At 38.5% G+C, this 11,565-nt stretch overlaps 1 pseudogene; it reads left to right on the top strand.

The window, feature by feature from the left end:
- The first annotated feature begins 804 nt into the window (after nt 1-804).
- Nucleotides 805-11,313, top strand: LOC143272241 (putative phospholipid-transporting ATPase IIB pseudogene; annotated as a pseudogene).
- Nucleotides 11,314-11,565: the final 252 nt, after the last annotated feature.

Raw genomic sequence — 11,565 nt, 5'->3', positions numbered from 1 at the left:
TCCATGACCAGGCACCAGGCTGAGATCCAGAAATACAATTGATGAGAGAGGAGGGATTCTGCAGGTGAGGGAAGTCGAGATCATGATGGGAAGATGAGGACGTGCAGAGATAACTGGCCACACTAGTGGAAGCCCACGAACTGTGGACTGGTGGCTGTGGAGCCCCCATGGGAATGGACTAGGTTTTCTGGATACAGAAGATGGTTGTTTGGCTTGAAGTATTTGGGAGGCACCCAGGCAGGGGGATTGAGATCTGTCCCTGGTGCATGGGCAGGCTTCTGGGAATCTGGTTTCTGTGGTGTGACACCTTGCACAGCCTTGGTGCAGTGGGGAGGAACTTGGACCTGCCTAAGCTCAGTGTGCTGGACTCTGCTGACTCCCCATGGGAGATCTTGATTTTGGGGATGTGGGGATGAGGGGTGACTTGGGAAAGAGGGCTGGGGGTGGGAGAAGGGAGGAGGGGTATCTGTGGGTGGTATGTGGAGTGACTAGAAAATTTCTTAATAAAGAAAAAAATGTGTTAGAAGCAGTTTAAGAGCCCAAGGGAGTTGTTTACAAGGAAACAGTGTCTCCAAATTCAAAAGGGCAGTTGGCTATATGAATTTACACTGGTTATTACAACATGCACAGGACCTGTGCAAACTCAATTTCCATCTTGGAGAGGAGAAATGGGTTTGAAGTGATTCACATAGACAAGGAGTTATTGACAATAAATAACTTCTGGGAGAGGAAGAGACAGTTTTCTATATGATTGTCACTCCTGGTAAGCATGCCATGCACCAATGAAAGACCATACATGCAAGAATGTATTGGAAGCAAAAAGTGGACTTGATCACTGTGGAGGAAAAACAGGAAGACACAAAGTTTGGTAGGTAGGGAAGGAGGATCTCCTAGGATTCATGGAGATAAATATGAACAAAACATGGTGTATAAAATTCTCACGATGCTAATTAAAAAAGGAGAAAAATGTTGTATGTGAATGGGACAGGCCCAAGGTGTTGATGAAAATTTTTCCCAGGCCCTTTGCCTTACCATTCTATTTCTAATCTATGGAGCACAGGGTTAGAGTAATCACTATGACTTGCTAAATGATGTATATTTTGTTTCTCAGTCCAATGGCAGTTTCCTTCTGTCATATATTTTCAGTGACTGTTTCAACAAAGATTTGTTACCCACCCCAGTAATGGTGAAGTAGGATCCTGCTGCTTACCACAGTATTTGAATTACTCCTTAAAATTTTAATGATGTGGCTTCAGGAATGATGAAATTTTGCAATATCCAGCTCTCTTCTCCATAAGCACTTTTCATTTATAGGCTTCAATAATCAATTCTTGACAATGCTCATGGGATGCTGCATTAGTTAAAGAATAGACATACGTATTTCTCCCTTAAACTTTCATTGTACATTCATTGTTTCACAGTATTGCCGGTAATGTTTTCCAGATTCCCAAAATTTATCAGGCTCTGAGCACACATAAAACAATGATTTCTTGACATGTTTATCAAAGATTTCAAAAAGCTGTATAACAGATAATATAATATTTTGTGAAGGCAAAAGTTAATATATTCACTAAAATACCTCCCTAAACATGAAACACAAATGTGAATATTGAAACATAAAGGTGGATATCTATAAATCCACATATTTTAAAGAAAATGCCAAATAATAATGACATCAAAGATTAACTACTGTTCAATATGAGATGACCACATTTCAAACATTATGCTAATTATATAACCATCATTACATTAGGTAATTCTAATGGGTCCAGAGAGGTTAATATCACTATTGTTCCTTTCATGATAGTTAATTTTATATGACATTTGTCTAAACTACACTGACTACATCTTGGGCAAAACGTCAATCTAGACATTGCTATAAAATTTGATTTTAAGTGTGATTAGCATTTAAATCAGTAGACTTGATATAAGCAGATTGCAATCTGCTGTGTGAATGGGCCACATACAATCAGTTAAAAGTCTTAATGAATGAAACAATGAGATCCTCTGAGAAAAAAAGAGAGTTCTGTCTCCAGGATGCCTAGGGGCAAGAACTGCAATCAATATCAACTCTTCAGGGCTCACCACCCTGCACTTGCCAGGTCCTGCACTTACACAAGCCAATTTCTTAATCTCTCTCTCTCTACCTCTATCTGTCTGTCTCTTTCTCTCCATGGACATAATTAAATGTTTTCAGTTGATAAAACAAAGGCTATAGGTATTACCTAAGGGGAACTTCTTGGGCATATTCACAAATGATGTACTTGATCTTTTCATTATAAAGTAGATATTCTTTACCATTGCTATAACCTTAAGATATTAATAATTATCTTTGTCAAATAACTGCACATATGGTATAAACTGTAATATGAGACTCAGTGACCCAGTGAAGAATCTGATCTTTCTACCATAAAGGACTTAATCAGTTTGATGAATTCTGCTAAATAATTAGTAATAAATTGCTCAAATGACTGAGTCTTGTATCCATGCTACAAACTATCTTTTCCAGTATCGAGGCGAGGATGGCACAAATTACAGATTCTTCCCTTTAGAGTTAATATTCTCAAATGTAATGTCTTAAAAGAAACAAACAAAAGAACTGAAAAGCTTAAATGCTTAGAATAATATCTGATTATTTGAAAGTTCGATAACTACTTAAGAAATGACACAGCTTTGCTAACTCCAAACCACTATTGAGTACTAATATAATCTACATATGTTTTTATATTCAAAAAATATACAGTAGGAGGTGGTCTATGAAAGGCAGATAATAATCTCCTTAGGGTTTTTAGAAGCAGTGAAAGAAAATACGTATTCTTCATCTTCAATGTTTTTTTTAAAAAAGCCAGTATATGACAAAAATATTTCAATAAAATATTTTACAAAGACTCTTCTTAGCAATATGCTTTGGTTTTGCTGATGGCTTTTTTTCCCACAGTACATGAGCCAATGTAAGAATGTAACACATAAAACAATGTAATTTTAAATAAATATTTCTCTGTAGTTGTACTACAAAGTAATTGGTACAATAAAACTTCAGAGAAATTGTCAGTTTACACATCAGAACATGAAAGGTATTTTCCCATTTATTTAATTATACAGGGAAACATTTTTTCCTTAGGCCAGACAATGACATTTTCTCTATTTTTCATGTTCTAAACTTACAAATGAATTAGACAAAAGAAAAAAAGATTTTTTTCTTGGTTCTGTCAATGCTTCTGGCTCTGTTAATATCCTGGAACTACTAATTGTAATAATATCAAGAAGATAGACAGATAATGGGCAGTGGTTTCCTTGGTGAGAAGAGGAGGGAGAGGAGGGTGAGAAGGAGAGGAATCATGGAGAAGAATGATGATGAAGCAAGCTTAAATGCCAAGCCTGGAGCATGCTTTAAAAGTTACATATGTGGTAATATTCATAAAAGCTCTTTGAAAAATTTTTTTTTGCAATTAATGGGACTTAATTTGATTCTTTTTCCTCTTTTTTGAAAATTTTTATTAGTTCTTTGAGAACTTTATACAATGTGTTTGGATCATATTCATCCCCTTCCCCAACTCCTCCATGATCTACTCCTCTTCAGCATCCACCCATTTTTTCTACTTTTTTTTCTAACTCATTAAGTACAATTTGTGCTGCCTTTTGTGTTCTTGGTTTGTGACTATCCAGTGGAATGTGGTTGACTTACCAAGGGCTATCTTTTTAAAAGAAGACTGACTCTCCTTCTCCTGCAGCTTTCAATTGCCAATATTTCACCAACTAGGGGTGGGACTTCATACCTACCTACCCTCTCCAAGTTGGGATTTGATGTGATTTGAGCTTGCATAGGTCTTGGGTATGCTATCAAAACTGCTATGAATTCCTATGTGCATCTGTACTGTTATGTCCATAAGATGCAATTTTCTTGTCATTATCCACTATCTGGATCTAACACCCATACTATCCCCCTTTCTGCAACCATTTCTGAGCATTTGTAAGAGGAATTGTGATAAAGATGTTCCATTTAGGGCTGTACCTTGACCAGGGGTCTCTGTGTTAATCACCATCTACTGCAAATCAAAGCTTCTCTTATATGGATTGAGAGATGCATTAATATAAGAGGATAATGATAACTCATGAGAAGTCAGTTTAATATGTCCATTCAACAGAACAATAGTAGTAGGTTGTCTCTTAGGACCTATGATCTGTTTAGCTACAGGTTCCTGACCATGATGATAATATATGATTCTTAAAACCCTTAGAGATTTCAGAACATTTTTATACTTACACAAAATTTGAGAAAATACTAGAGGCATTTCCATATAGCACTTGCCATACTTTCTCAATTATTACCATCTTGCATTTGTGAAGTGTGAAGTTAGAATTAATGGGTCAGTGATGCTGTTATTATTTATCACAGTCTAGAGCTTCCCCTTTATTCTGTGTCTTTTTATTGATGTCTGTTTCTTATCATGTTTCTGTATGATGAAATTCCTAATATATGTATTTTATAATTTTCCAGAAAGACTTCCCATAGTTGTTGGATACTTGCATTTTTTTTCTATTTCTCTAAATTGTATTCCAGTAGTTTGTATTGTTATGTTCTCAAGGTCAGAGCTTCTTTCATTGGTCATGGACAGTATATAGTGAGGCTGTTGAAGGCATTCTTCATTTCTGTTATGAGTGAGTTGCTTTCCAGGCATCTCTTTATCTTCATTTGTTCTAGTTTTTCTTCCTTTTTCCTCCTCCTTTTCCACTACTCCTCCTTCTCTCTTTGATGGACTTTTTTGAAAATAAGGTCTTATTAGCTTAGGTTGACTTTGAACTCTCAGCCATCCTCTGGCTTCAGCTTCTTAAGTGCCAGAGATACAGGAATGAGTGAACATGTTAAGTTTAACATTTCTGCTTTATACTTAGTTTAAGATTTTATCACCCTGATTATCTTATGCATCTATTCTAGCATGGTGTCTACTTTTCATTTTTAATGTAATATTTTATTAATTCTTTGAGAGTTATGTACATGCACACAATGCATTTTGATCATATTCAACCCCATTTCCTCCTCTTAATTCTCCCAAATTAATCATCACTTCCATCTCTCCCAAATTTTGTCCATTTTGTTTGTTTGTTCATAGCCTACTGATTCTAATTTGCGCTATCCATGTAAGCATAACTTTGGGAGCAATCACTGGAGTATGGTCAATATACCAGGAGCCACACGCTTAAAGAAAACTTACTGTCTCTCTCCCAAAAGCCATCAACTCTCAATAGTTCCTCAATTAATGAAGGATTGTTAGCCATGCTACCCATGATGGAATGTGACTGACTTCATCTTGTACAGGTGATATATACAACTATTATGCAGACATCAGTGCAGCAGTCCTGTGATGACCCAAAGATTTTGTTCTGGTCCTTATGACCTCTGACTCTTACCATCTTCCCTCAATCTCTTCTGCAATGGTCCCTGAGTGTTTATATTTTTCTAATAAAACTTGCAATAACTTATTCTTAGTTATTTCAAAATCCCTATCTGGCAATTCCAATGTGTTTTAATATCATTTTTGTATATACTTTGCCTATTCATAGTGTGGTTTTCTTGTCTTTTGTTGTGACTTTTAGTTTTTTTTTTGAAAACTGGATATAACAGAATAGATAAAAGAAAAGAACTGATTGGGTAGTTTTGTTTGAGTTCGTTTGTTTGTTTGTGGTTTTTATTTTATGTTACCATTAAGTATTAGATAATATTTGTAATATTTTTAGTGTGAAAATCTTTGATTTTCTTTTCCTCATCTTGTTTTCGAGTGACCCAAATACTGCTAGATATTCTCTCAATCATAACCTACTGCCATTATGCTAGCAATAATTGCTAATGGCATCTATTACTGCATGACAAAGCTATTTTGTTATAAGTAATCATTTTTCATGAATAATAACAAATGTGTAGTTGATGGAATCAGAATTATAATTTAATCCTATGGGTAAATCTCATGATTTTAGTTCATGTGGTCTCTAGTATATGAGTTTCAGAAACATGACTATGTATTTCCCCCATTTGAGACAGGAGTGACAATGGGAGCTGGAATCAAACAACTGCCATGCCCCACCACTGTTAAGGCCCCAGTAAACTAGGTTTCTTTGGAAGGTGGCCCCTTGCCTTGGGGGCTTCTCCAAAGTATTTCAGAAGCACATGTAAATGCTGGAGATAAAACCATGAAAGCAAAACAATAACCTAGGACTAAAGTCTGGAAAATTTTGCCTTTCAAGCTAGTAGCCATTCCTGCCCTATCAATTATCAGTGATCATTTTAGGGTGGCTACTAATTCTCTATCCCATTAGGTTATCGAGTTTATTGTGGTTGTGACTTGCCATGTTTAGATGTTCGTTGTGATGGTAGTTTGTGCTTCAACCTCAATTCTTGATAGATATAAGAAAAGTCATCAATTTTCATTGTGTTCAGCTTAAAAACTGGAAGAGGGAGGGATGGTGGTTAGCTTTTGGAAAGATAAAGCTGAAAAATTCAAGTCTTGGTAGATCCTACTTGTATTTCATATACTACAGCTGAGACATGTAGGTTTCTAAATTTTCAAGGTTCCTTGCTTACAAGGTGCAAGATAGACAATGAACTCTGTGTAATCTTAAAAATGAGGCAGTTCCATTGTGTATATGTACCACATTTTATTTATTCATTCTTCAGTTGAAGGGCATCTAGGTTGTTTCCAGGTTCTGGCTATTACAAACAATGCTGATATGAACATAGATAAGCAAGTTCTCTTGTGGTATGATTGAGCATTCCTTGGAAATATGCCCAAGAGTGGCATAGCTGGATCTTGGGGGAGATTGATATACTATTCAGCAGAGAAAAACAATGACATCATGAGGTTTGCAGGCAAATAGATGGATCTAGAAAAAAATCATCCTGAGTGAGGTAACCCAGACTCAGAAAGACAAACATGATATGTACTCACTCATAGGAGGATACTAGATGTGGAACAAGGATGACTGGATTGCTACTCACATCACCAGGGAGGCTACCTGGAAAACATGACCCCAAGAAAGACATGTGGATCACCCAATGACAGAGAAATGAATGAGATCTACATGAACAGCCTGGACATGAGTGGGGGTAATGAAGGGCGAGGGTCGAGGGAAAGAGAGCTTGGGGGAACAGGAGATCCCAGCTGGATCAAGAACAGAGAGGGAGAACAATGTAGGAGACCATGATAAATGAAGACCACATGAGAATAGGAAGAAGCAAAGTGCTAGAGAGGCCCACAGAAATCCACAAAGATGCCCCCACAATAGACTGCTGGCAATGGTCGAGAGACAGCCAGAACTGACCTACTCTGGTTATGGGATGGCCAAACACCCTAACTGTCATGCTAGAAACCCCGTTCAATAACTGAGGAACTGGATGCAGATATCCACGGCTAGGCCCCGGGTGGAGCTCTGGGAGTCCAGTTAGCGAGAAAGAGGAGGGTTTATATGAGCAAGAATTGTTGAGACCAAGGTTGGATAAAGCACAGGGACAAATAGCCAAACGAATGGAAACACATGAACTATGAATCAAAGGCTGAGGGGCCCCACACTAGATCAGGCCCTCTGAATGGGTGAGACAGTCCATTGGCTTGATCTTTTGGGAGGCATCCAGGCAGTGGGACTGGGTCCTGTGCTCATTGCATGAGTTAGCTGTTTGAAACCTGGGGCTTATGCAATGTCACTTGGCTCAGCCTGGGAGGAGGGGACTGGACCTGCCTGGACTGAGTCTACCAGGTTGATCTCAGTCCTTGGGGGAGGCTTTGCCCTGGAGGAGGTGGGAATGGGGCGGGGCTGGGGGTAAGGGAAGGGGCCGGGAGTGGGGAGAATAAGGGAATTCATGGCTGATATGTAGAACTGAATTGTATTGTAAAATAAAATAAAATATAATTTAAAAAAATGAGGCTGTTTCTGTCATTTTAAGGTCTTTTTATTATTTTTAATCATGTGTATGTGTATGCTCTGTGTATGTGTTTGTGCAAGTGAGTACAGGTGCTCAAGGAGCTGTAGCTGTCAGATACGCCTGCAAATGGAGTAAGAGGAGATTGTGAGCTCCCCAATATAAATGCTGGGAATCAAACACAGATCCTCTGTAAAAGCCACATGAGCCCTTAATTGCTGAGCCATCTCTCTACCCAAAGAGGGCATTTTATCAATCATCCTTTTTGTTGTTTTTACTATGAAAAGGAAGGTTCAGATGGAATTACAGAGATAGAGGAATCTTTCCATGTGTGTGTCTCCCTTTCATCACCTCACTGTCTGTAACCTTAAGCAACTTCTCAGATTTTCTAAGAGCATCAACAGGTGTAAGCTCTAAGAAAAAAACATTCTAAAGGAAAGTTTCTGACTATGTACAGCAGCAGAAACCTGGGCAACATGTATGAGAATGATATCTAAGAATACTGGATAAGGGAGAAAGGAATATATTCAACAGGATGCATTTATTAACATCAATATACTAGCATAGAATTGTGTTTTCTCTTGAATATCTGTGAATCTATCTACACTGTGGCCCCAGACACTGTCACTAAGTTAGACTTGCTCTGCGTGTTACCCATGGGGGAATCTGGAGTTGTTCCATTGTCTAGGTACACAAAGTCTAATGGTGAGAGGAGAACCAGCTCTTTTCCATTCTACGTGGAAGCTCTGATTCTGAGGAACACATAAATCCCAGGATTATGCAATCTAAGGTGTGATATTCAGTTGCCTAAGTATAGGTGGGAATGGATACCATAACTAGAGTGCAGCCCAAGTTCTCATTAGAATATACTGACATACAGGGACATCCAGGACTACCAGAATTGGTGGAGGTCCTATGATTGAAATATGTGAGCAAATGGCCAGTCTGTGCTAACTCAACAAAATTATAATACCAGATGGTAGTTATCAAACAGCAAGGATTATCTTTGTACTGGAAGCCCTTTCATGTTCAAGTGAATGTGACAATTCATACATCATCAAAAGCTTGGCTGACTTTACACTATATGCCACAAAGAACATACTTCTTCAATAGTTACTCACTTCTCTCTTCACGACCCCCATAATCATGTGTGTCAAAGTTACTTTATTACCTATTCCTTAATATATTTGCAGGTAATTTTTAAGCTACACTTAATAAACTACCAATAATAGTCAAGGAAATGTTACACTATTGGATATCATCATTATTTTATATAACAAATAATGAAGCAAGTTTGCTTACATTGTATTCTAAACTTTTGATATCCTTATCAACTCACAGAAAATACAATTTTAACATAATAACTATCAGGTTTCATGATACCACAGGTCATTTTATTAAAAAGGAGTGCTGAAAAAAGATACTGGTAAAAAATTACTCTGATTTCAAATTTGTTAGCTGGAAAACAGAAAATTGGATTGCAGACATATGGAAGGAACATTGATGAACTCACTTTAACATCTGTATAGACATATTGATGCTATTATATTCTGATTATAATTGTGCTTTGCATTTGTCATAGCAGAAGAGATGCAGATGTCTTATAAATGCTATGATTTATAATACTCATGAAAAATAGAATGGAACAAGAAATTACTTGAAAAATAAAAATAATAGTTTGTACTTGGATCAGAAGAAAAATGATTTCTGGGCCTCTGTGCTCTGACAAAATTTTAGAAGCAAGATTATTATTAAAATAATTCAATGAATGGTATCACCCGCATCAAGATTAAATTCATGAATTAGGGGATGACAAGATGGTTAGGTCAGTTGCCACTCAAGCACAAAGAGCTAAGTTCAGATCCCAGTACTCCTATAAAAAGCCAGTGTGTCTGAATTCCATTTCTGGGCAGGCAGAGACAAAAGGATCCCTAACACTTGACAGCTAGATAGTTTTCCAGAATCAGCAAGCTCCAGGTTTGGTGGAAAACCCTCTGTCATAAAATTAGGATGTAGATTCAGATGGCAGGGGAAGAGAAAAGGAAGGAGGGGGAGTTGGGGCAGGGGAAACCATAATCAGAACATACTGTATGAAAAACATCTATTTTCAATAAAATAAAAATCCTTAAAAGTAAAATGCAGACAAATTTAAATAATAGATGGCAAATGAAATAGAAAGATACCTGATCTCCACACTTATGTAAAAACACATGTATGGGCATGCACACACACACAGCTGTGTACGTATGCATGATCATATACACATATATGCACTTAAAACACATGCACATACACACATATAAACTATCAAATACCAAGAAATTCTCAGTGGTAAGGAATCTGTGCTCCCCTGCCCAGCTTGTGCTGGGACTTAGTTTTTCAGCTGGCTCAGATTTTGTTTATGCTGCCACAATTACTGAAAATTCATATATGTAACTGGACTGTTGTGTCCAGAAAAATACTGTGTACTTGAGGTTATCTGTCACCTTTTCTATGAACATCCCTAAACTTTGGGGGTGGGGAGGATGTGATAACTGTATGTTGTTTAGTGTTAAGCACTCTACAGCTAAGACTAAATTTTTTTAAGATTTACAAAAGTTTCTACTAAAAATAACGAGACCAATGACTTTCTAATTTTAAGCAAGTTATTTGAAAAGGTTTTCTTCAGTCTTCTACTTTATATCTGTCCCGCTGTACCAGGGATTCCTTATGGTTGGGTATGCCACTATCTACACCATGTTCCCAGTCTTCTCCTTAGTGTTGGACCAAGATGTGAAGCCGGAAATGGCAATTCTCTACCCAGAGTTGTACAAGGACCTCACCAAGGGGAGATCCCTTTCCTTCAAGACCTTCCTCATTTGGGTTTTGATCAGTATTTACCAAGGTGGCATCCTCATGTACGGGGCTCTGGTACTCTTCGAGGCGGAGTTCGTCCATGTCGTGGCCATCTCCTTCACAGCACTCATCCTGACTGAGCTGCTCATGGTAGCTCTGACTATCAGGACATGGCACTGGCTGATGGTTGTGGCAGAGTTCCTCAGTCTGGGCTGCTATGTTGCCTCACTTGCTTTCCTAAATGAGTAGTTTGGTATAGGCAGAGTATCTTTTGGCGCTTTCTTAGATATTGCCTTCATCACAACCATGACCTTCTTGTGGAAAGTGTCAGCCATCACTGTGGTCAGCTGCCTTCCACTCTACGTGCTCAAGTACTTGAAGCGAAAGCTGTCCCCTCCCAGCTACTCCAAGCTGTCCTCCTGAGTATGACAAGAGGCCAGGTAGAGACACTCCTGTGCTGGGCAGCATGAGGGCCTGGCACTGCTGGTGGGCTGAGGGCTGAGCTCCCCGGCCTTCCTCCCAGTGTCTGTGCTGAAGCAGCGGGAACAGCTACTGAAAGAAAGTGATTGCTTCAGCATAGCTGGGCAGGCTTTCGTGCCTGAGCATCCGAAGCCTGATTCCTGCAGTGCCCCAGCACTCGGCTCCTTTCTTTGATTGTGTACTGTAGAAAGCCATTCCTGCTCAGACTGGAGATGCCATGCCTGCACATGCCACTGAGCCTCAGCAGACAGTGGGCCTGCTCGTCCACACTCTGCCACTGGCACACTCCTCTTCAGATGCAGTTTGGCTTCTCAGTGGACAATACATACATAACAAGCCCA

The sequence above is a fragment of the Peromyscus maniculatus genome, chromosome 3, assembly GCF_049852395.1.
Source record: "Peromyscus maniculatus bairdii isolate BWxNUB_F1_BW_parent chromosome 3, HU_Pman_BW_mat_3.1, whole genome shotgun sequence".
NCBI lineage: Eukaryota > Metazoa > Chordata > Mammalia > Rodentia > Cricetidae > Peromyscus > Peromyscus maniculatus.
The sequence above is the reverse complement of the archived record's forward strand: the minus strand, read 5'-3'. Positions and strand labels throughout refer to the sequence as shown.